The 22,756-nt window shown below is 48.8% G+C and overlaps 27 non-coding genes across 27 annotated transcripts; all 27 read left to right on the top strand.

Annotated features, from left to right (window-relative positions):
- The first annotated feature begins 289 nt into the window (after positions 1 to 289).
- Trnan-guu (transfer RNA asparagine (anticodon GUU)) lies at positions 290 to 363 on the top strand. Its single transcript has one exon. It is a non-coding gene; the product is annotated as a tRNA-Asn (tRNA).
- Positions 364 to 1,051: 688 nt separating this feature from the next.
- Positions 1,052 to 1,123, top strand: Trnat-cgu (transfer RNA threonine (anticodon CGU)). The gene has a single exon. It is a non-coding gene; the product is annotated as a tRNA-Thr (tRNA).
- A 333-nt stretch (positions 1,124 to 1,456) lies between these two features.
- Positions 1,457 to 1,530, top strand: Trnan-guu (transfer RNA asparagine (anticodon GUU)). The gene has a single exon. It is a non-coding gene; the product is annotated as a tRNA-Asn (tRNA).
- Positions 1,531 to 2,027: 497 nt separating this feature from the next.
- Trnan-guu (transfer RNA asparagine (anticodon GUU)) lies at positions 2,028 to 2,101 on the top strand. Its single transcript has one exon. It is a non-coding gene; the product is annotated as a tRNA-Asn (tRNA).
- A 497-nt stretch (positions 2,102 to 2,598) lies between these two features.
- Positions 2,599 to 2,672, top strand: Trnan-guu (transfer RNA asparagine (anticodon GUU)). Its single transcript has one exon. It is a non-coding gene; the product is annotated as a tRNA-Asn (tRNA).
- A 688-nt stretch (positions 2,673 to 3,360) lies between these two features.
- On the top strand, positions 3,361 to 3,432 carry Trnat-cgu (transfer RNA threonine (anticodon CGU)). Its single transcript has one exon. It is a non-coding gene; the product is annotated as a tRNA-Thr (tRNA).
- A 333-nt stretch (positions 3,433 to 3,765) lies between these two features.
- Positions 3,766 to 3,839, top strand: Trnan-guu (transfer RNA asparagine (anticodon GUU)). Its single transcript has one exon. It is a non-coding gene; the product is annotated as a tRNA-Asn (tRNA).
- A 497-nt stretch (positions 3,840 to 4,336) lies between these two features.
- Positions 4,337 to 4,410, top strand: Trnan-guu (transfer RNA asparagine (anticodon GUU)). Its single transcript has one exon. It is a non-coding gene; the product is annotated as a tRNA-Asn (tRNA).
- A 497-nt stretch (positions 4,411 to 4,907) lies between these two features.
- Trnan-guu (transfer RNA asparagine (anticodon GUU)) lies at positions 4,908 to 4,981 on the top strand. Its single transcript has one exon. It is a non-coding gene; the product is annotated as a tRNA-Asn (tRNA).
- Positions 4,982 to 5,669: 688 nt separating this feature from the next.
- Trnat-cgu (transfer RNA threonine (anticodon CGU)) lies at positions 5,670 to 5,741 on the top strand. Its single transcript has one exon. It is a non-coding gene; the product is annotated as a tRNA-Thr (tRNA).
- A 333-nt stretch (positions 5,742 to 6,074) lies between these two features.
- Trnan-guu (transfer RNA asparagine (anticodon GUU)) lies at positions 6,075 to 6,148 on the top strand. The gene has a single exon. It is a non-coding gene; the product is annotated as a tRNA-Asn (tRNA).
- A 497-nt stretch (positions 6,149 to 6,645) lies between these two features.
- Positions 6,646 to 6,719, top strand: Trnan-guu (transfer RNA asparagine (anticodon GUU)). The gene has a single exon. It is a non-coding gene; the product is annotated as a tRNA-Asn (tRNA).
- Positions 6,720 to 7,216: 497 nt separating this feature from the next.
- Trnan-guu (transfer RNA asparagine (anticodon GUU)) lies at positions 7,217 to 7,290 on the top strand. The gene has a single exon. It is a non-coding gene; the product is annotated as a tRNA-Asn (tRNA).
- A 688-nt stretch (positions 7,291 to 7,978) lies between these two features.
- On the top strand, positions 7,979 to 8,050 carry Trnat-cgu (transfer RNA threonine (anticodon CGU)). Its single transcript has one exon. It is a non-coding gene; the product is annotated as a tRNA-Thr (tRNA).
- A 333-nt stretch (positions 8,051 to 8,383) lies between these two features.
- Positions 8,384 to 8,457, top strand: Trnan-guu (transfer RNA asparagine (anticodon GUU)). The gene has a single exon. It is a non-coding gene; the product is annotated as a tRNA-Asn (tRNA).
- A 497-nt stretch (positions 8,458 to 8,954) lies between these two features.
- Trnan-guu (transfer RNA asparagine (anticodon GUU)) lies at positions 8,955 to 9,028 on the top strand. Its single transcript has one exon. It is a non-coding gene; the product is annotated as a tRNA-Asn (tRNA).
- Positions 9,029 to 9,716: 688 nt separating this feature from the next.
- Positions 9,717 to 9,788, top strand: Trnat-cgu (transfer RNA threonine (anticodon CGU)). The gene has a single exon. It is a non-coding gene; the product is annotated as a tRNA-Thr (tRNA).
- Positions 9,789 to 10,121: 333 nt separating this feature from the next.
- Trnan-guu (transfer RNA asparagine (anticodon GUU)) lies at positions 10,122 to 10,195 on the top strand. The gene has a single exon. It is a non-coding gene; the product is annotated as a tRNA-Asn (tRNA).
- A 497-nt stretch (positions 10,196 to 10,692) lies between these two features.
- Trnan-guu (transfer RNA asparagine (anticodon GUU)) lies at positions 10,693 to 10,766 on the top strand. The gene has a single exon. It is a non-coding gene; the product is annotated as a tRNA-Asn (tRNA).
- A 688-nt stretch (positions 10,767 to 11,454) lies between these two features.
- On the top strand, positions 11,455 to 11,526 carry Trnat-cgu (transfer RNA threonine (anticodon CGU)). The gene has a single exon. It is a non-coding gene; the product is annotated as a tRNA-Thr (tRNA).
- Positions 11,527 to 11,859: 333 nt separating this feature from the next.
- Trnan-guu (transfer RNA asparagine (anticodon GUU)) lies at positions 11,860 to 11,933 on the top strand. Its single transcript has one exon. It is a non-coding gene; the product is annotated as a tRNA-Asn (tRNA).
- A 497-nt stretch (positions 11,934 to 12,430) lies between these two features.
- Positions 12,431 to 12,504, top strand: Trnan-guu (transfer RNA asparagine (anticodon GUU)). The gene has a single exon. It is a non-coding gene; the product is annotated as a tRNA-Asn (tRNA).
- A 688-nt stretch (positions 12,505 to 13,192) lies between these two features.
- Positions 13,193 to 13,264, top strand: Trnat-cgu (transfer RNA threonine (anticodon CGU)). The gene has a single exon. It is a non-coding gene; the product is annotated as a tRNA-Thr (tRNA).
- Positions 13,265 to 13,597: 333 nt separating this feature from the next.
- On the top strand, positions 13,598 to 13,671 carry Trnan-guu (transfer RNA asparagine (anticodon GUU)). The gene has a single exon. It is a non-coding gene; the product is annotated as a tRNA-Asn (tRNA).
- Positions 13,672 to 20,951: 7,280 nt separating this feature from the next.
- On the top strand, positions 20,952 to 21,025 carry Trnan-guu (transfer RNA asparagine (anticodon GUU)). The gene has a single exon. It is a non-coding gene; the product is annotated as a tRNA-Asn (tRNA).
- A 497-nt stretch (positions 21,026 to 21,522) lies between these two features.
- On the top strand, positions 21,523 to 21,596 carry Trnan-guu (transfer RNA asparagine (anticodon GUU)). The gene has a single exon. It is a non-coding gene; the product is annotated as a tRNA-Asn (tRNA).
- A 497-nt stretch (positions 21,597 to 22,093) lies between these two features.
- On the top strand, positions 22,094 to 22,167 carry Trnan-guu (transfer RNA asparagine (anticodon GUU)). The gene has a single exon. It is a non-coding gene; the product is annotated as a tRNA-Asn (tRNA).
- The last annotated feature ends 589 nt before the right edge of the window (positions 22,168 to 22,756 follow it).

The following is a 22,756-nucleotide window of genomic DNA, read 5'->3' as shown; positions in this document are numbered from 1 at the left end:
CCCACTACAAAAGACGTATTCTTTACATTCAATTTCAGCGTATACGTCGCGACTGCCATATGACAGGGCCTGTCTCTCGATGTCGATATGTATTTGGTGTCTCTTAAGTGTCGATCTGCCGTGGGCCGCTGTTGGCCGAGAGACACGTATTCGTGTACGAGCCTCGCTACAGTGTGCATGCACGTTATCCATGTGAAGAGGCGCAAGCAGATGCTACCATTCTGCGAGATTCCTGCAGAAGGTATACGAATTGCGTTGATATACAGAGCACAAGTGAGCCAAATTCAAGGCCTCCGTGGCGCAATCGGCTAGCGCGTTCGGCTGTTAACCGAAAGGTTGGTGGTTCGAGCCCACCCGGGGGCGAAATCGTTTTAACCGGCACCGAGGTGAGGACATACGTCAACTTTGTTAGAGATACACAGCTAGCGTGACAATTTGGCTGTGTTTGAGTGATGCCACAGAGCCTTATACACATTCAGCCAAGTGACACTGTAGGTAAAAACATGGCCCTACACAGACGTTCTACTCTTTTCCTATTTATTCGTCATGTGTGCACTGCAGTAGAGCGACGCCCACTACAAAAGACGTATTCTTTACATTCAATTTCAGCGTATACGTCGCGACTGCCATATGACAGGGCCTGTCTCTCGATGTCGATTTGTATTTGGTGTCTCTTAAGTGTCGATCTGCAGTGGGCCGCTGTTGGCCGAGAGACGTGCAGTCGCCTTACATGAAGCCCCATGGGCAACGCCAGTGCCACTGTGGACAACAGCATACTGTAGCCAGAGAGAGGAGCCGAAAGGCGCATTTCGCAGTCGAGCCACGCTATCCCACAAGCTGTGCACTAGGACAGGATTGTGCAGACCGCAAACTTCTGGTGGCCCGACGCTCGTCGTCGATCGTAAGGGCGAAACAGTCAAGAGATTTGGAAAACGGCAATGTGGACACCCCCTGCAGCAGCTGTGTGCCAAATCCGATATCTGGTCGAGGGCTGCAAGATTCAGTATGATGAAGTGACAATTCGGGGATAGCTCACAAACGCTAAGCTGCCGCCTTCTTAGCTCAGTGGTAGAGCACTGGTCTCGTAAACCAGGGGTCGTGAGTTCGAACCTCACAGAAGGCATTCATTTTTTTAACCTTCCTGCAAGGAGCGGAGCTATCTCGAGCAGCATCTAACACATGGCAGTACACTGAATGAAAGGGATGTTCTACAGCCTATGAAAAGTATTCTACTGGCCTCAGAGGTTTTCTGAATGCATAGGCACAACAGTGGTTTGTATGCATTTTGTAGTATAATGTCATGCTTGGCGATGTCATTCGTGTACGAGCCTCGCTACAGTGTGCATGCACGTTATCCATGTGAAGAGGCGCAAGCAGATGCTACCATTCTGCGAGATTCCTGCAGAAGGTATACGAATTGCGTTGATATACAGAGCACAAGTGAGCCAAATTCAAGGCCTCCGTGGCGCAATCGGCTAGCGCGTTCGGCTGTTAACCGAAAGGTTGGTGGTTCGAGCCCACCCGGGGGCGAAATCGTTTTAACCGGCACCGAGGTGAGGACATACGTCAACTTTGTTAGAGATACACAGCTAGCGTGACAATTTGGCTGTGTTTGAGTGATGCCACAGAGCCTTATACACATTCAGCCAAGTGACACTGTAGGTAAAAACATGGCCCTACACAGACGTTCTACTCTTTTCCTATTTATTCGTCATGTGTGCACTGCAGTAGAGCGACGCCCACTACAAAAGACGTATTCTTTACATTCAATTTCAGCGTATACGTCGCGACTGCCATATGACAGGGCCTGTCTCTCGATGTCGATTTGTATTTGGTGTCTCTTAAGTGTCGATCTGCAGTGGGCCGCTGTTGGCCGAGAGACACGTATTCGTGTACGAGCCTCGCTACAGTGTGCATGCACGTTATCCATGTGAAGAGGCGCAAGCAGATGCTACCATTCTGCGAGATTCCTGCAGAAGGTATACGAATTGCGTTGATATACAGAGCACAAGTGAGCCAAATTCAAGGCCTCCGTGGCGCAATCGGCTAGCGCGTTCGGCTGTTAACCGAAAGGTTGGTGGTTCGAGCCCACCCGGGGGCGAAATCGTTTTAACCGGCACCGAGGTGAGGACATACGTCAACTTTGTTAGAGATACACAGCTAGCGTGACAATTTGGCTGTGTTTGAGTGATGCCACAGAGCCTTATACACATTCAGCCAAGTGACACTGTAGGTAAAAACATGGCCCTACACAGACGTTCTACTCTTTTCCTATTTATTCGTCATGTGTGCACTGCAGTAGAGCGACGCCCACTACAAAAGACGTATTCTTTACATTCAATTTCAGCGTATACGTCGCGACTGCCATATGACAGGGCCTGTCTCTCGATGTCGATTTGTATTTGGTGTCTCTTAAGTGTCGATCTGCAGTGGGCCGCTGTTGGCCGAGAGACACGTATTCGTGTACGAGCCTCGCTACAGTGTGCATGCACGTTATCCATGTGAAGAGGCGCAAGCAGATGCTACCATTCTGCGAGATTCCTGCAGAAGGTATACGAATTGCGTTGATATACAGAGCACAAGTGAGCCAAATTCAAGGCCTCCGTGGCGCAATCGGCTAGCGCGTTCGGCTGTTAACCGAAAGGTTGGTGGTTCGAGCCCACCCGGGGGCGAAATCGTTTTAACCGGCACCGAGGTGAGGACATACGTCAACTTTGTTAGAGATACACAGCTAGCGTGACAATTTGGCTGTGTTTGAGTGATGCCACAGAGCCTTATACACATTCAGCCAAGTGACACTGTAGGTAAAAACATGGCCCTACACAGACGTTCTACTCTTTTCCTATTTATTCGTCATGTGTGCACTGCAGTAGAGCGACGCCCACTACAAAAGACGTATTCTTTACATTCAATTTCAGCGTATACGTCGCGACTGCCATATGACAGGGCCTGTCTCTCGATGTCGATTTGTATTTGGTGTCTCTTAAGTGTCGATCTGCAGTGGGCCGCTGTTGGCCGAGAGACGTGCAGTCGCCTTACATGAAGCCCCATGGGCAACGCCAGTGCCACTGTGGACAACAGCATACTGTAGCCAGAGAGAGGAGCCGAAAGGCGCATTTCGCAGTCGAGCCACGCTATCCCACAAGCTGTGCACTAGGACAGGATTGTGCAGACCGCAAACTTCTGGTGGCCCGACGCTCGTCGTCGATCGTAAGGGCGAAACAGTCAAGAGATTTGGAAAACGGCAATGTGGACACCCCCTGCAGCAGCTGTGTGCCAAATCCGATATCTGGTCGAGGGCTGCAAGATTCAGTATGATGAAGTGACAATTCGGGGATAGCTCACAAACGCTAAGCTGCCGCCTTCTTAGCTCAGTGGTAGAGCACTGGTCTCGTAAACCAGGGGTCGTGAGTTCGAACCTCACAGAAGGCATTCATTTTTTTAACCTTCCTGCAAGGAGCGGAGCTATCTCGAGCAGCATCTAACACATGGCAGTACACTGAATGAAAGGGATGTTCTACAGCCTATGAAAAGTATTCTACTGGCCTCAGAGGTTTTCTGAATGCATAGGCACAACAGTGGTTTGTATGCATTTTGTAGTATAATGTCATGCTTGGCGATGTCATTCGTGTACGAGCCTCGCTACAGTGTGCATGCACGTTATCCATGTGAAGAGGCGCAAGCAGATGCTACCATTCTGCGAGATTCCTGCAGAAGGTATACGAATTGCGTTGATATACAGAGCACAAGTGAGCCAAATTCAAGGCCTCCGTGGCGCAATCGGCTAGCGCGTTCGGCTGTTAACCGAAAGGTTGGTGGTTCGAGCCCACCCGGGGGCGAAATCGTTTTAACCGGCACCGAGGTGAGGACATACGTCAACTTTGTTAGAGATACACAGCTAGCGTGACAATTTGGCTGTGTTTGAGTGATGCCACAGAGCCTTATACACATTCAGCCAAGTGACACTGTAGGTAAAAACATGGCCCTACACAGACGTTCTACTCTTTTCCTATTTATTCGTCATGTGTGCACTGCAGTAGAGCGACGCCCACTACAAAAGACGTATTCTTTACATTCAATTTCAGCGTATACGTCGCGACTGCCATATGACAGGGCCTGTCTCTCGATGTCGATATGTATTTGGTGTCTCTTAAGTGTCGATCTGCAGTGGGCCGCTGTTGGCCGAGAGACACGTATTCGTGTACGAGCCTCGCTACAGTGTGCATGCACGTTATCCATGTGAAGAGGCGCAAGCAGATGCTACCATTCTGCGAGATTCCTGCAGAAGGTATACGAATTGCGTTGATATACAGAGCACAAGTGAGCCAAATTCAAGGCCTCCGTGGCGCAATCGGCTAGCGCGTTCGGCTGTTAACCGAAAGGTTGGTGGTTCGAGCCCACCCGGGGGCGAAATCGTTTTAACCGGCACCGAGGTGAGGACATACGTCAACTTTGTTAGAGATACACAGCTAGCGTGACAATTTGGCTGTGTTTGAGTGATGCCACAGAGCCTTATACACATTCAGCCAAGTGACACTGTAGGTAAAAACATGGCCCTACACAGACGTTCTACTCTTTTCCTATTTATTCGTCATGTGTGCACTGCAGTAGAGCGACGCCCACTACAAAAGACGTATTCTTTACATTCAATTTCAGCGTATACGTCGCGACTGCCATATGACAGGGCCTGTCTCTCGATGTCGATATGTATTTGGTGTCTCTTAAGTGTCGATCTGCAGTGGGCCGCTGTTGGCCGAGAGACACGTATTCGTGTACGAGCCTCGCTACAGTGTGCATGCACGTTATCCATGTGAAGAGGCGCAAGCAGATGCTACCATTCTGCGAGATTCCTGCAGAAGGTATACGAATTGCGTTGATATACAGAGCACAAGTGAGCCAAATTCAAGGCCTCCGTGGCGCAATCGGCTAGCGCGTTCGGCTGTTAACCGAAAGGTTGGTGGTTCGAGCCCACACGGGGGCGAAATCGTTTTAACCGGCACCGAGGTGAGGACATACGTCAACTTTGTTAGAGATACACAGCTAGCGTGACAATTTGGCTGTGTTTGAGTGATGCCACAGAGCCTTATACACATTCAGCCAAGTGACACTGTAGGTAAAAACATGGCCCTACACAGACGTTCTACTCTTTTCCTATTTATTCGTCATGTGTGCACTGCAGTAGAGCGACGCCCACTACAAAAGACGTATTCTTTACATTCAATTTCAGCGTATACGTCGCGACTGCCATATGACAGGGCCTGTCTCTCGATGTCGATTTGTATTTGGTGTCTCTTAAGTGTCGATCTGCAGTGGGCCGCTGTTGGCCGAGAGACGTGCAGTCGCCTTACATGAAGCCCCATGGGCAACGCCAGTGCCACTGTGGACAACAGCATACTGTAGCCAGAGAGAGGAGCCGAAAGGCGCATTTCGCAGTCGAGCCACGCTATCCCACAAGCTGTGCACTAGGACAGGATTGTGCAGACCGCAAACTTCTGGTGGCCCGACGCTCGTCGTCGATCGTAAGGGCGAAACAGTCAAGAGATTTGGAAAACGGCAATGTGGACACCCCCTGCAGCAGCTGTGTGCCAAATCCGATATCTGGTCGAGGGCTGCAAGATTCAGTATGATGAAGTGACAATTCGGGGATAGCTCACAAACGCTAAGCTGCCGCCTTCTTAGCTCAGTGGTAGAGCACTGGTCTCGTAAACCAGGGGTCGTGAGTTCGAACCTCACAGAAGGCATTCATTTTTTTAACCTTCCTGCAAGGAGCGGAGCTATCTCGAGCAGCATCTAACACATGGCAGTACACTGAATGAAAGGGATGTTCTACAGCCTATGAAAAGTATTCTACTGGCCTCAGAGGTTTTCTGAATGCATAGGCACAACAGTGGTTTGTATGCATTTTGTAGTATAATGTCATGCTTGGCGATGTCATTCGTGTACGAGCCTCGCTACAGTGTGCATGCACGTTATCCATGTGAAGAGGCGCAAGCAGATGCTACCATTCTGCGAGATTCCTGCAGAAGGTATACGAATTGCGTTGATATACAGAGCACAAGTGAGCCAAATTCAAGGCCTCCGTGGCGCAATCGGCTAGCGCGTTCGGCTGTTAACCGAAAGGTTGGTGGTTCGAGCCCACCCGGGGGCGAAATCGTTTTAACCGGCACCGAGGTGAGGACATACGTCAACTTTGTTAGAGATACACAGCTAGCGTGACAATTTGGCTGTGTTTGAGTGATGCCACAGAGCCTTATACACATTCAGCCAAGTGACACTGTAGGTAAAAACATGGCCCTACACAGACGTTCTACTCTTTTCCTATTTATTCGTCATGTGTGCACTGCAGTAGAGCGACGCCCACTACAAAAGACGTATTCTTTACATTCAATTTCAGCGTATACGTCGCGACTGCCATATGACAGGGCCTGTCTCTCGATGTCGATATGTATTTGGTGTCTCTTAAGTGTCGATCTGCAGTGGGCCGCTGTTGGCCGAGAGACACGTATTCGTGTACGAGCCTCGCTACAGTGTGCATGCACGTTATCCATGTGAAGAGGCGCAAGCAGATGCTACCATTCTGCGAGATTCCTGCAGAAGGTATACGAATTGCGTTGATATACAGAGCACAAGTGAGCCAAATTCAAGGCCTCCGTGGCGCAATCGGCTAGCGCGTTCGGCTGTTAACCGAAAGGTTGGTGGTTCGAGCCCACCCGGGGGCGAAATCGTTTTAACCGGCACCGAGGTGAGGACATACGTCAACTTTGTTAGAGATACACAGCTAGCGTGACAATTTGGCTGTGTTTGAGTGATGCCACAGAGCCTTATACACATTCAGCCAAGTGACACTGTAGGTAAAAACATGGCCCTACACAGACGTTCTACTCTTTTCCTATTTATTCGTCATGTGTGCACTGCAGTAGAGCGACGCCCACTACAAAAGACGTATTCTTTACATTCAATTTCAGCGTATACGTCGCGACTGCCATATGACAGGGCCTGTCTCTCGATGTCGATATGTATTTGGTGTCTCTTAAGTGTCGATCTGCAGTGGGCCGCTGTTGGCCGAGAGACACGTATTCGTGTACGAGCCTCGCTACAGTGTGCATGCACGTTATCCATGTGAAGAGGCGCAAGCAGATGCTACCATTCTGCGAGATTCCTGCAGAAGGTATACGAATTGCGTTGATATACAGAGCACAAGTGAGCCAAATTCAAGGCCTCCGTGGCGCAATCGGCTAGCGCGTTCGGCTGTTAACCGAAAGGTTGGTGGTTCGAGCCCACCCGGGGGCGAAATCGTTTTAACCGGCACCGAGGTGAGGACATACGTCAACTTTGTTAGAGATACACAGCTAGCGTGACAATTTGGCTGTGTTTGAGTGATGCCACAGAGCCTTATACACATTCAGCCAAGTGACACTGTAGGTAAAAACATGGCCCTACACAGACGTTCTACTCTTTTCCTATTTATTCGTCATGTGTGCACTGCAGTAGAGCGACGCCCACTACAAAAGACGTATTCTTTACATTCAATTTCAGCGTATACGTCGCGACTGCCATATGACAGGGCCTGTCTCTCGATGTCGATTTGTATTTGGTGTCTCTTAAGTGTCGATCTGCAGTGGGCCGCTGTTGGCCGAGAGACGTGCAGTCGCCTTACATGAAGCCCCATGGGCAACGCCAGTGCCACTGTGGACAACAGCATACTGTAGCCAGAGAGAGGAGCCGAAAGGCGCATTTCGCAGTCGAGCCACGCTATCCCACAAGCTGTGCACTAGGACAGGATTGTGCAGACCGCAAACTTCTGGTGGCCCGACGCTCGTCGTCGATCGTAAGGGCGAAACAGTCAAGAGATTTGGAAAACGGCAATGTGGACACCCCCTGCAGCAGCTGTGTGCCAAATCCGATATCTGGTCGAGGGCTGCAAGATTCAGTATGATGAAGTGACAATTCGGGGATAGCTCACAAACGCTAAGCTGCCGCCTTCTTAGCTCAGTGGTAGAGCACTGGTCTCGTAAACCAGGGGTCGTGAGTTCGAACCTCACAGAAGGCATTCATTTTTTTAACCTTCCTGCAAGGAGCGGAGCTATCTCGAGCAGCATCTAACACATGGCAGTACACTGAATGAAAGGGATGTTCTACAGCCTATGAAAAGTATTCTACTGGCCTCAGAGGTTTTCTGAATGCATAGGCACAACAGTGGTTTGTATGCATTTTGTAGTATAATGTCATGCTTGGCGATGTCATTCGTGTACGAGCCTCGCTACAGTGTGCATGCACGTTATCCATGTGAAGAGGCGCAAGCAGATGCTACCATTCTGCGAGATTCCTGCAGAAGGTATACGAATTGCGTTGATATACAGAGCACAAGTGAGCCAAATTCAAGGCCTCCGTGGCGCAATCGGCTAGCGCGTTCGGCTGTTAACCGAAAGGTTGGTGGTTCGAGCCCACCCGGGGGCGAAATCGTTTTAACCGGCACCGAGGTGAGGACATACGTCAACTTTGTTAGAGATACACAGCTAGCGTGACAATTTGGCTGTGTTTGAGTGATGCCACAGAGCCTTATACACATTCAGCCAAGTGACACTGTAGGTAAAAACATGGCCCTACACAGACGTTCTACTCTTTTCCTATTTATTCGTCATGTGTGCACTGCAGTAGAGCGACGCCCACTACAAAAGACGTATTCTTTACATTCAATTTCAGCGTATACGTCGCGACTGCCATATGACAGGGCCTGTCTCTCGATGTCGATATGTATTTGGTGTCTCTTAAGTGTCGATCTGCAGTGGGCCGCTGTTGGCCGAGAGACACGTATTCGTGTACGAGCCTCGCTACAGTGTGCATGCACGTTATCCATGTGAAGAGGCGCAAGCAGATGCTACCATTCTGCGAGATTCCTGCAGAAGGTATACGAATTGCGTTGATATACAGAGCACAAGTGAGCCAAATTCAAGGCCTCCGTGGCGCAATCGGCTAGCGCGTTCGGCTGTTAACCGAAAGGTTGGTGGTTCGAGCCCACCCGGGGGCGAAATCGTTTTAACCGGCACCGAGGTGAGGACATACGTCAACTTTGTTAGAGATACACAGCTAGCGTGACAATTTGGCTGTGTTTGAGTGATGCCACAGAGCCTTATACACATTCAGCCAAGTGACACTGTAGGTAAAAACATGGCCCTACACAGACGTTCTACTCTTTTCCTATTTATTCGTCATGTGTGCACTGCAGTAGAGCGACGCCCACTACAAAAGACGTATTCTTTACATTCAATTTCAGCGTATACGTCGCGACTGCCATATGACAGGGCCTGTCTCTCGATGTCGATTTGTATTTGGTGTCTCTTAAGTGTCGATCTGCAGTGGGCCGCTGTTGGCCGAGAGACGTGCAGTCGCCTTACATGAAGCCCCATGGGCAACGCCAGTGCCACTGTGGACAACAGCATACTGTAGCCAGAGAGAGGAGCCGAAAGGCGCATTTCGCAGTCGAGCCACGCTATCCCACAAGCTGTGCACTAGGACAGGATTGTGCAGACCGCAAACTTCTGGTGGCCCGACGCTCGTCGTCGATCGTAAGGGCGAAACAGTCAAGAGATTTGGAAAACGGCAATGTGGACACCCCCTGCAGCAGCTGTGTGCCAAATCCGATATCTGGTCGAGGGCTGCAAGATTCAGTATGATGAAGTGACAATTCGGGGATAGCTCACAAACGCTAAGCTGCCGCCTTCTTAGCTCAGTGGTAGAGCACTGGTCTCGTAAACCAGGGGTCGTGAGTTCGAACCTCACAGAAGGCATTCATTTTTTTAACCTTCCTGCAAGGAGCGGAGCTATCTCGAGCAGCATCTAACACATGGCAGTACACTGAATGAAAGGGATGTTCTACAGCCTATGAAAAGTATTCTACTGGCCTCAGAGGTTTTCTGAATGCATAGGCACAACAGTGGTTTGTATGCATTTTGTAGTATAATGTCATGCTTGGCGATGTCATTCGTGTACGAGCCTCGCTACAGTGTGCATGCACGTTATCCATGTGAAGAGGCGCAAGCAGATGCTACCATTCTGCGAGATTCCTGCAGAAGGTATACGAATTGCGTTGATATACAGAGCACAAGTGAGCCAAATTCAAGGCCTCCGTGGCGCAATCGGCTAGCGCGTTCGGCTGTTAACCGAAAGGTTGGTGGTTCGAGCCCACCCGGGGGCGAAATCGTTTTAACCGGCACCGAGGTGAGGACATACGTCAACTTTGTTAGAGATACACAGCTAGCGTGACAATTTGGCTGTGTTTGAGTGATGCCACAGAGCCTTATACACATTCAGCCAAGTGACACTGTAGGTAAAAACATGGCCCTACACAGACGTTCTACTCTTTTCCTATTTATTCGTCATGTGTGCACTGCAGTAGAGCGACGCCCACTACAAAAGACGTATTCTTTACATTCAATTTCAGCGTATACGTCGCGACTGCCATATGACAGGGCCTGTCTCTCGATGTCGATATGTATTTGGTGTCTCTTAAGTGTCGATCTGCAGTGGGCCGCTGTTGGCCGAGAGACACGTATTCGTGTACGAGCCTCGCTACAGTGTGCATGCACGTTATCCATGTGAAGAGGCGCAAGCAGATGCTACCATTCTGCGAGATTCCTGCAGAAGGTATACGAATTGCGTTGATATACAGAGCACAAGTGAGCCAAATTCAAGGCCTCCGTGGCGCAATCGGCTAGCGCGTTCGGCTGTTAACCGAAAGGTTGGTGGTTCGAGCCCACCCGGGGGCGAAATCGTTTTAACCGGCACCGAGGTGAGGACATACGTCAACTTTGTTAGAGATACACAGCTAGCGTGACAATTTGGCTGTGTTTGAGTGATGCCACAGAGCCTTATACACATTCAGCCAAGTGACACTGTAGGTAAAAACATGGCCCTACACAGACGTTCTACTCTTTTCCTATTTATTCGTCATGTGTGCACTGCAGTAGAGCGACGCCCACTACAAAAGACGTATTCTTTACATTCAATTTCAGCGTATACGTCGCGACTGCCATATGACAGGGCCTGTCTCTCGATGTCGATTTGTATTTGGTGTCTCTTAAGTGTCGATCTGCAGTGGGCCGCTGTTGGCCGAGAGACGTGCAGTCGCCTTACATGAAGCCCCATGGGCAACGCCAGTGCCACTGTGGACAACAGCATACTGTAGCCAGAGAGAGGAGCCGAAAGGCGCATTTCGCAGTCGAGCCACGCTATCCCACAAGCTGTGCACTAGGACAGGATTGTGCAGACCGCAAACTTCTGGTGGCCCGACGCTCGTCGTCGATCGTAAGGGCGAAACAGTCAAGAGATTTGGAAAACGGCAATGTGGACACCCCCTGCAGCAGCTGTGTGCCAAATCCGATATCTGGTCGAGGGCTGCAAGATTCAGTATGATGAAGTGACAATTCGGGGATAGCTCACAAACGCTAAGCTGCCGCCTTCTTAGCTCAGTGGTAGAGCACTGGTCTCGTAAACCAGGGGTCGTGAGTTCGAACCTCACAGAAGGCATTCATTTTTTTAACCTTCCTGCAAGGAGCGGAGCTATCTCGAGCAGCATCTAACACATGGCAGTACACTGAATGAAAGGGATGTTCTACAGCCTATGAAAAGTATTCTACTGGCCTCAGAGGTTTTCTGAATGCATAGGCACAACAGTGGTTTGTATGCATTTTGTAGTATAATGTCATGCTTGGCGATGTCATTCGTGTACGAGCCTCGCTACAGTGTGCATGCACGTTATCCATGTGAAGAGGCGCAAGCAGATGCTACCATTCTGCGAGATTCCTGCAGAAGGTATACGAATTGCGTTGATATACAGAGCACAAGTGAGCCAAATTCAAGGCCTCCGTGGCGCACTCGGCTAGCGCGTTCGGCTGTTAACCGAAAGGTTGGTGGTTCGAGCCCACCCGGGGGCGAAATCGTTTTAACCGGCACCGAGGTGAGGACATACGTCAACTTTGTTAGAGATACACAGCTAGCGTGACAATTTGGCTGTGTTTGAGTGATGCCACAGAGCCTTATACACATTCAGCCAAGTGACACTGTAGGTAAAAACATGGCCCTACACAGACGTTCTACTCTTTTCCTATTTATTCGTCATGTGTGCACTGCAGTAGAGCGACGCCCACTACAAAAGACGTATTCTTTACATTCAATTTCAGCGTATACGTCGCGACTGCCATATGACAGGGCCTGTCTCTCGATGTCGATATGTATTTGGTGTCTCTTAAGTGTCGATCTGCAGTGGGCCGCTGTTGGCCGAGAGACACGTATTCGTGTACGAGCCTCGCTACAGTGTGCATGCACGTTATCCATGTGAAGAGGCGCAAGCAGATGCTACCATTCTGCGAGATTCCTGCAGAAGGTATACGAATTGCGTTGATATACAGAGCACAAGTGAGCCAAATTCAAGGCCTCCGTGGCGCAATCGGCTAGCGCGTTCGGCTGTTAACCGAAAGGTTGGTGGTTCGAGCCCACCCGGGGGCGAAATCGTTTTAACCGGCACCGAGGTGAGGACATACGTCAACTTTGTTAGAGATACACAGCTAGCGTGACAATTTGGCTGTGTTTGAGTGATGCCACAGAGCCTTATACACATTCAGCCAAGTGACACTGTAGGTAAAAACATGGCCCTACACAGACGTTCTACTCTTTTCCTATTTATTCGTCATGTGTGCACTGCAGTAGAGCGACGCCCACTACAAAAGACGTATTCTTTACATTCAATTTCAGCGTATACGTCGCGACTGCCATATGACAGGGCCTGTCTCTCGATGTCGATTTGTATTTGGTGTCTCTTAAGTGTCGATCTGCAGTGGGCCGCTGTTGGCCGAGAGACGTGCAGTCGCCTTACATGAAGCCCCATGGGCAACGCCAGTGCCACTGTGGACAACAGCATACTGTAGCCAGAGAGAGGAGCCGAAAGGCGCATTTCGCAGTCGAGCCACGCTATCCCACAAGCTGTGCACTAGGACAGGATTGTGCAGACCGCAAACTTCTGGTGGCCCGACGCTCGTCGTCGATCGTAAGGGCGAAACAGTCAAGAGATTTGGAAAACGGCAATGTGGACACCCCCTGCAGCAGCTGTGTGCCAAATCCGATATCTGGTCGAGGGCTGCAAGATTCAGTATGATGAAGTGACAATTCGGGGATAGCTCACAAACGCTAAGCTGCCGCCTTCTTAGCTCAGTGGTAGAGCACTGGTCTCGTAAACCAGGGGTCGTGAGTTCGAACCTCACAGAAGGCATTCATTTTTTTAACCTTCCTGCAAGGAGCGGAGCTATCTCGAGCAGCATCTAACACATGGCAGTACACTGAATGAAAGGGATGTTCTACAGCCTATGAAAAGTATTCTACTGGCCTCAGAGGTTTTCTGAATGCATAGGCACAACAGTGGTTTGTATGCATTTTGTAGTATAATGTCATGCTTGGCGATGTCATTCGTGTACGAGCCTCGCTACAGTGTGCATGCACGTTATCCATGTGAAGAGGCGCAAGCAGATGCTACCATTCTGCGAGATTCCTGCAGAAGGTATACGAATTGCGTTGATATACAGAGCACAAGTGAGCCAAATTCAAGGCCTCCGTGGCGCAATCGGCTAGCGCGTTCGGCTGTTAACCGAAAGGTTGGTGGTTCGAGCCCACCCGGGGGCGAAATCGTTTTAACCGGCACCGAGGTGAGGACATACGTCAACTTTGTTAGAGATACACAGCTAGCGTGACAATTTGGCTGTGTTTGAGTGATGCCACAGAGCCTTATACACATTCAGCCAAGTGACACTGTAGGTAAAAACATGGCCCTACACAGACGTTCTACTCTTTTCCTATTTATTCGTCATGTGTGCACTGCAGTAGAGCGACGCCCACTACAAAAGACGTATTCTTTACATTCAATTTCAGCGTATACGTCGCGACTGCCATATGACAGGGCCTGTCTCTCGATGTCGATTTGTATTTGGTGTCTCTTAAGTGTCGATCTGCAGTGGGCCGCTGTTGGCCGAGAGACGTGCAGTCGCCTTACATGAAGCCCCATGGGCAACGCCAGTGCCACTGTGGACAACAGCATACTGTAGCCAGAGAGAGGAGCCGAAAGGCGCATTTCGCAGTCGAGCCACGCTATCCCACAAGCTGTGCACTAGGACAGGATTGTGCAGACCGCAAACTTCTGGTGGCCCGACGCTCGTCGTCGATCGTAAGGGCGAAACAGTCAAGAGATTTGGAAAACGGCAATGTGGACACCCCCTGCAGCAGCTGTGTGCCAAATCCGATATCTGGTCGAGGGCTGCAAGATTCAGTATGATGAAGTGACAATTCGGGGATAGCTCACAAACGCTAAGCTGCCGCCTTCTTAGCTCAGTGGTCAGTCGCGCTTGAGACACGGAGCTATTCGGACGTGCTGAGAGCGCTGTTAACCGGTGTGTTTACGAGTTGTGATATTGTGTTGTTTCTACTTTCTGTTGGACGTGCAGTGATTGTTTTCCGTTAATTGTGGTGAAGTTTCTACCCCTTTTCGCTGTTATTATTTAGCGGCCTTGACCGCTTGTAAATTTCTGCTATGGCCAGGTTATTTCCCAGGAAAAGTACCCTCCGCTTTGAATTTGAAAAGTCAACCCGTCACGTACAACCGACTTCACTGGAAATTCATGATTGGATAGTGGACGTTATTGGTATCAATTCTGATCAGGTGCACACTGCGTATTACGACATGGAGCAGTATTGTTTTTTTGTCAAATTACTGAACCCTGTGTTGCTGGATAAGATACTCATGAAGCATGGCGGGCGAGTTGAGTTCCGACATCGGGATAACTCTGTAAGTACCGTTACCGTTTCTAATGCCGACGTAGAGTATAAAAATGTTCGTATTTTCAATCTGCCCCCAGAAGTTGAAAATTGTTATTTGAAAGATGTGTTAAGCAAGTATGGGGACATCAAACAGATTCGCAATGAACGCTGGTCTAGCCAGCACCGCCTGCAGTGTTTCAGTGGTGTTCGGTCAGTAGATATGCATGTGAAGGTCAATATTCCTTCCCATATTATGGTTTGCGACTACAGGGTTCAAGTTACTTACACTGGTCAAACTTTGACGTGTCACATCTGCAATGAGAGTGGCCACATGCGTAAAGATTGTCCCAAACGGGTTTTCGTCTTAAAAAATTCCTTACAGCAACGGAAACGGTTAACGCTCGCGGAGATTATTACCGATAATCAAGCGGCAGAAAGTGCTACAGCCGGTGGTGCATCTGCGTTGCATGAACCGGAAGTCGTGCGCATTGAGGAATTTCCAACCCTGCCTCGGAAAATTACGGACGAACCGACACTTGCGACCGGAGACACTGCTACCAACAAACGGCGTAGGACTTGTGACGGTAGTAGTTCTGAGGACGAAGCCCACAATACACCGGAATCAAAGAGACAAGACTCGCAGGAACGTAGATCTGATACTAAGTTCTTAAAAGGTCCCGTTCTAGTAGACGATTTTTCCTCTGGCATGTCACATAGTGACATTTCAGCTGCTGTCGCGGCGTCGCAGGGTACGGCTGGTCGGCCCTCCGACCAACCACAGCACCAGGTTCCGGTGGACCGACCGACATGTGAACAGCAGGTCGCTGCAGGGGCTCACCACGGCGTAGACAGTTGTGATAGTAAACAGACCACACCTTTGGATGAGGATGCCGGACAGCCAACGGCGGCGGCTCGCGACACGGCAACACAACAGGAATGTTGTCATAACACGGAACGCGAACATAAACAGCAGTCGGTGTCGGAAACTGTCAACAAACCACTTCATGTGGAGTTTGATGACAAACGTGTTGATAGCGAAAGTACTTCCGCAGCTGGTTTGCCGCCGGAGGACACGCCGCGAGTGATTCCGGCCGTAGTGTCGGGACCGTCGTCGGCCGTTGACATTCCCCACGACCCGCCCACGCCGCCGTCTGCCGAGATGGCTCATAGTGGGCGCCGCAGGAACAGAATCCAACCAAATGTGAACGTTGTCCGAAAGAAAACTAAGAATAAAGATGCCGGGGGCAAACACAACGAGCATGACTTGGCTTTACACCCGGATCCACAAATGGAATGGCATGACGATCCGACCGTTGGCGATGATTAATTCCTCCCCCTTCCTGCATAGGTCTCAGTATGTCACAGGCTTATAAAATAACAACGTTAAATGTTAACAAGATCCGATCCGACGTCAAGGTACGTGCTCTACAACAATCTCTTTACGAGTCGGATACAGACGTCGCCCTTTTACAAGAGGTGGCCTTGCAGCAAATAAACCTTACCGGTTTTGTTGCAATAATCAATTCTTCCCCGGAAACGAACGTGGGGACTGCCGTCTTAATTAGGGAAGGTATTCCAGTTGCCAACATTGAAAGATTAGAATCCGGTCGAGGACTGAGTGTCAATATTTTTGGCGTTACTGTTATTTGTACGCGCCTTCCGGGAGTACTCGTAGAGCTGACAGAGCACGTTTTTATAAGGAAGATATCATTTATTTACTGCGGAACAATCCTACGCAGCTGATCATTGGAGGTGATTTTAATTGTGTATTGTCCAGCAAAGATCAGACACCGAATTTTAATTATTCACCTGATTTAAACCGTCTTGTTTATGATCTTAAACTCAAGGACGCCTGGGAAGCTCGGTACCCTACTTTAGTGAGGTACACACACATCGTTGGAAACTCCTGTAGCAGGATCGACAGGATTTATGTGTCTGATAATTTAACAACTAACTTATTAACTGTAGAAACTATTCCTACCAGCTTCTCAGACCACAGTGGCGTGGTTGCGTGTATCAACTTACAACAACAGCCCACGCGCTGGTTTAAAAATCAGTGGCATCTTAATCTTGCATTATTAACCGACTCAGATCTGGAGGAGGCCGTAAGGCGTGCTTGGGATCAGTGCCTCCGCACTATTCATGCCTTCCCTAGCGTTCTAGCATGGTGGACCTATAAAGCGAAGCCCAAACTGCGCAGGGTTCTTATGTCCTTTGGTATTGAACGGGCTACTGGAATTCGCAGGACAATGGAATTTTATTACTCCGTATTAAGAGATTTGTATGACAGAGCGGATGCCACGGCTACTAGAATAGGGGAAATTCAGAGAGTCAAAGCTAAATTAATCAGTCTGAAACGGGAGCAGTTAGAAGGACTAAAGGTTCGATCCAAAGTTAAATCAGTACGCGCAGACGAAATGGTGGCCTTGTATCACCTCGTCAAGCACGCGAAGAATAGAAGGAGGGCTTTCATTGATGAACTTAAACTCGAAGATGGCACGACGGTCACAAATCAACGCGATATCGTCAGAGAACTTTACAGCTACTTTGTCAGGACTTATACTTCAACCGCTCCCCATGCAGACAGCGCTTCTCACCTCCTTGAAGTTCTTTCTTCGAGGATAACTGCAGACGAAAGTGACAGTCTTTCTTCGGGTTTCAGTCACGAAGACGTTTTCGATCTCATCTGCAGTTCCCCTACTAATAAGTCCCCTGGGCCTGACGGTCTTCCCATTGAATTTTATAAAACGTACTGGCACATACTAGGAGCGCAGATCACAGACATGGTGAACGAGGTCTTGCAGGGGCAGTCTGTTCCAGGAGAGTTTAAAGAATGTAAAATTGTTCTCCTCCCTAAGACCAGAGGTGGAAAATCTGTAACAAATCTTCGGCCGATATCACTACTGAATTCCGATTACAAGATTGTAGCTCGTGCAGTTAAGATGAGGCTTCTGCCGCTCACTTCCAACCTACTTTGCAAACAGCAAACATGTGCTTTTCGCCGGACTATCCTGCAAACGGTCGCCTTTTATAGGGATATTATTGCGCTAGCTGACGCCAGCAACGTAAGATGTGGTCTGCTTTTTCTTGATTTTTTTAAGGCATTTGATCTTGTCAATCACACGTACCTACTAGAGACACTGCGGCGCTTGGGCTTCTTACCGTCCGCGATCGCAATGATAAAGAATGTGGCCCTCGGAATCACTGCAAAAATTTCAGTAAATTCGCAACTCACGCAACGGCTCCTAATCGACAGAGGTGTCCCTCAGGGCAGCCCGTTGTCGATGTTGCTGTTCGTCATTTCGCTCGAGCCGCTCCTCACGCACCTGCAGGCGAAGCTTAGTGGTTTAACGATCTCAGGAGTGAAGTCCGTAACAGGAGCCTATGCGGATGATGTTGGGATTGTTATCAGAGATGAGTCTGACGTCACTGAGCTTGAAGCTGTCCTCAAGACCTACTGTCAGGCGTCTGGAGCACACATAAATGAACAGAAAAGCAAGTTTTTAAATCTGCGAGGCCTTGATCGTCTTCCCATTTCATGTGCCACACACGTCAGTGAACTTAAAGCTCTAGGGATAGTGTTGAAGGCGTCAACATTAAACATGACGGCAGCGAACTGGAGGGATGTGGCTCACAAAATCAACGGTGCAGTAATTGATAACTACCACAGAAGTCTGAACCAATTTGACAGAATTACATTGATTAATACGTGTGTTTTATCTAAGGCCTTCTACACGGCGCAGGTTCTTCCTCTTCCTGCAGGAGTGGCTCAAAATATCATGTCAAAAGTTACGAAATTTCTATGGAAAGGCGAGATCTTTCGTGTATCTGCACGAACAGCAGCGCTACACCCTACGCATGGAGGGATGGGATTGGTTGACATACGGAGCAAAGCACTGGCTCTGTACGTGTCACGTACGGCGGAAATCATACAGAAGGAACCTCATGGTCTTACGGCACAGTTATTTCATGCTGTCCGGCCACACAGTCTTGAACCTCCGCTGAATGTTCAACCTATTTGTTACCGGCTTAAACATATCAGAGAGTATTATCTCGAGTATAGCTACCTTAGTCACCAGTTACGGCAAACTCAGTCTTTAACGGCAAAAGCAATTTTGGCGGAAAGGAGGGAACACGAAAGCCAGAATCCGATTGTTAACAAATATAGTGGAGTAAAATGGGATACAGTATGGCGAAACGTTGGTTCCACTGTTTTGAGCTCGGATGCTCGTACTGCGTGGTACAAAGCAGTCAATAATATAATAAGTACCAATGAGCGACTCCACCGGATAGGACTGAGTGCTACCGACCTCTGTCTTCACTGCGACCTCCTAGATACCGTGCTGCACAGATGCACCTGTGGGGAACGTCTCCACAACTGGAACTGGATTCAGCAACAAGTCGCACTTATCACTCGCAGTGTTCCCGCAAATGTCCAGGCGAAGATGATCTATCGACCTGATTTTAAGTTTTACCCACAGACGAAAAATAACGCTGTGATCTGGTTACTGGGTAATTATTCTAGTTATATCTTTAACAAACTTGGGGATGATGATCCTGTAGCATTCAAAATGCATATGGCAATCGAATTTCACAAAACTCTTCAATTCAAGAATCATGGTAAGAACTTTGGAAATATGCTTAAACTTGTATTCAAAAAAATGGGAATAGGGTAGTGAACCGGGAGTGTGGGGGTGGGTTGGGACGCGGAGCATCTGTAGTGCCGCGAAGAGGCCCCACTGCTTCTGCGCCGTGTCCTGACTTCAGCCACTGCGCCTCGGTACCTCCCTCCAACGGTGAACATGGATCACCTGAATACACTTGGATCCGAGATGACACACAATAATGTTTTTTCCTTCTTCTTGAAAAAATTGTTCACGGTGCTCCCCAAAGGAGGGGATTTGTTTATTTTTTCTTTAAAAAAAATAAAGAAAAAAAATACAAAACAAAATTTCAAAAAAGTAAATATAAAGAAAAATTAGCCAACACTTTAAAAACAATTGCAAAAATAAAACATAGAACAAGTATAAAAAAGGACAAATTATAAAAAAAAGAAAAAAAAATAGCTCAGAAAAAAAAAAAGAGCTACGCCACAGGCGTCTGCGCACAGTCGAGCATGTGTGTTGAATAATGGTGCTGATAGCCACGTATCATTTGAAGCAGATTTGATGCCTTTCGGAGACAATTTTTCATTGAATAGGATTGTAGCTCATTTGAAAAAAAAAAAAAAAAAAAAAAAATGGATAAGGCGTCGGACTTCGGATCCGAAGATTGCAGGTTCGAATCCTGTCACGGTCGAGTTTTTCCAGTTCTGCAAAAGATGCATGCTGTTTTACTGTGTTGTTTGAGTACTACAAAACTAGTTGAAAGTTGCTGCTGTCCGCTTCCTGGCTGCAAACCGGCTTCTACCTGAAGCTCAAGCAAGACAAGGGTGATCTGTAGCGAAATTTTCGGCACAGTGCCGTTCAGGAGAGTTTTTGTTGGAACTACTGCGTCTGATTCAGGGCCCAAGAGCTACACCACAGGCGTCTGCGCACAGTCGAGCATGTGTGTTGAATAATGGTGCTGATAGCCACGTATCATTTGAAGCAGATTTGATGCCTTTCGGAGACAATTTTTCATTGAATAGGATTGTAGCTCATTTGTGGCAGCAGGAAATAAGCTGTAGTCAAAAGGATCTTCCATAGATGGTCGCAGGTCCCATCAGTATTGTATGGCTCGTGAAACATTGTGTGGAAAAAAAAAAAAAAAGAAAAAAAAAGTGGTAGAGCACTGGTCTCGTAAACCAGGGGTCGTGAGTTCGAACCTCACAGAAGGCATTCATTTTTTTAACCTTCCTGCAAGGAGCGGAGCTAACTCGAGCAGCATCTAACACATGGCAGTACACTGAATGAAAGGGATGTTCTACAGCCTATGAAAAGTATTCTACTGGCCTCAGAGGTTTTCTGAATGCATAGGCACAACAGTGGTTTGTATGCATTTTGTAGTATAATGTCATGCTTGGCGATGTCATTCGTGTACGAGCCTCGCTACAGTGTGCATGCACGTTATCCATGTGAAGAGGCGCAAGCAGATGCTACCATTCTGCGAGATTCCTGCAGAAGGTATACGAATTGCGTTGATATACAGAGCACAAGTGAGCCAAATTCAAGGCCTCCGTGGCGCAATCGGCTAGCGCGTTCGGCTGTTAACCGAAAGGTTGGTGGTTCGAGCCCACCCGGGGGCGAAATCGTTTTAACCGGCACCGAGGTGAGGACATACGTCAACTTTGTTAGAGATACACAGCTAGCGTGACAATTTGGCTGTGTTTGAGTGATGCCACAGAGCCTTATACACATTCAGCCAAGTGACACTGTAGGTAAAAACATGGCCCTACACAGACGTTCTACTCTTTTCCTATTTATTCGTCATGTGTGCACTGCAGTAGAGCGACGCCCACTACAAAAGACGTATTCTTTACATTCAATTTCAGCGTATACGTCGCGACTGCCATATGACAGGGCCTGTCTCTCGATGTCGATTTGTATTTGGTGTCTCTTAAGTGTCGATCTGCAGTGGGCCGCTGTTGGCCGAGAGACACGTATTCGTGTACGAGCCTCGCTACAGTGTGCATGCACGTTATCCATGTGAAGAGGCGCAAGCAGATGCTACCATTCTGCGAGATTCCTGCAGAAGGTATACGAATTGCGTTGATATACAGAGCACAAGTGAGCCAAATTCAAGGCCTCCGTGGCGCAATCGGCTAGCGCGTTCGGCTGTTAACCGAAAGGTTGGTGGTTCGAGCCCACCCGGGGGCGAAATCGTTTTAACCGGCACCGAGGTGAGGACATACGTCAACTTTGTTAGAGATACACAGCTAGCGTGACAATTTGGCTGTGTTTGAGTGATGCCACAGAGCCTTATACACATTCAGCCAAGTGACACTGTAGGTAAAAACATGGCCCTACACAGACGTTCTACTCTTTTCCTATTTATTCGTCATGTGTGCACTGCAGTAGAGCGACGCCCACTACAAAAGACGTATTCTTTACATTCAATTTCAGCGTATACGTCGCGACTGCCATATGACAGGGCCTGTCTCTCGATGTCGATTTGTATTTGGTGTCTCTTAAGTGTCGATCTGCAGTGGGCCGCTGTTGGCCGAGAGACACGTATTCGTGTACGAGCCTCGCTACAGTGTGCATGCACGTTATCCATGTGAAGAGGCGCAAGCAGATGCTACCATTCTGCGAGATTCCTGCAGAAGGTATACGAATTGCGTTGATATACAGAGCACAAGTAAGCCAAATTCAAGGCCTCCGTGGCGCAATCGGCTAGCGCGTTCGGCTGTTAACCGAAAGGTTGGTGGTTCGAGCCCACCCGGGGGCGAAATCGTTTTAACCGGCACCGAGGTGAGGACATACGTCAACTTTGTTAGAGATACACAGCTAGCGTGACAATTTGGCTGTGTTTGAGTGATGCCACAGAGCCTTATACACATTCAGCCAAGTGACACTGTAGGTAAAAACATGGCCCTACACAGACGTTCTACTCTTTTCCTATTTATTCGTCATGTGTGCACTGCAGTAGAGCGACGCCCACTACAAAAGACGTATTCTTTACATTCAATTTCAGCGTATACGTCGCGACTGCCATATGACAGGGCCTGTCTCTCGATGTCGATTTGTATTTGGTGTCTCTTAAGTGTCGATCTGCAGTGGGCCGCTGTTGGCCGAGAGACGTGCAGTCGCCTTACATGAAGCCCCATGGGCAACGCCAGTGCCACTGTGTACAACAGCATACTGTAGCCAGAGAGAGGAGCCGAAAGGCGCATTTCGCAGTCGAGCCACGCTATCCCACAAGCTGTGCACTAGGACAGGATTGTGCAGACCGCAAACTTCTGGTGGCCCGACGCTCGTCGTCGATCGTAAGGGCGAAACAGTCAAGAGATTTGGAAAACGGCAATGTGGACACCCCC

Source organism: Schistocerca nitens, chromosome 6, assembly GCF_023898315.1.
Source record: "Schistocerca nitens isolate TAMUIC-IGC-003100 chromosome 6, iqSchNite1.1, whole genome shotgun sequence".
Taxonomy (NCBI): Eukaryota; Metazoa; Arthropoda; class Insecta; order Orthoptera; family Acrididae; genus Schistocerca; species Schistocerca nitens.
The sequence above is the reverse complement of the archived record's forward strand: the minus strand, read 5'-3'. Positions and strand labels throughout refer to the sequence as shown.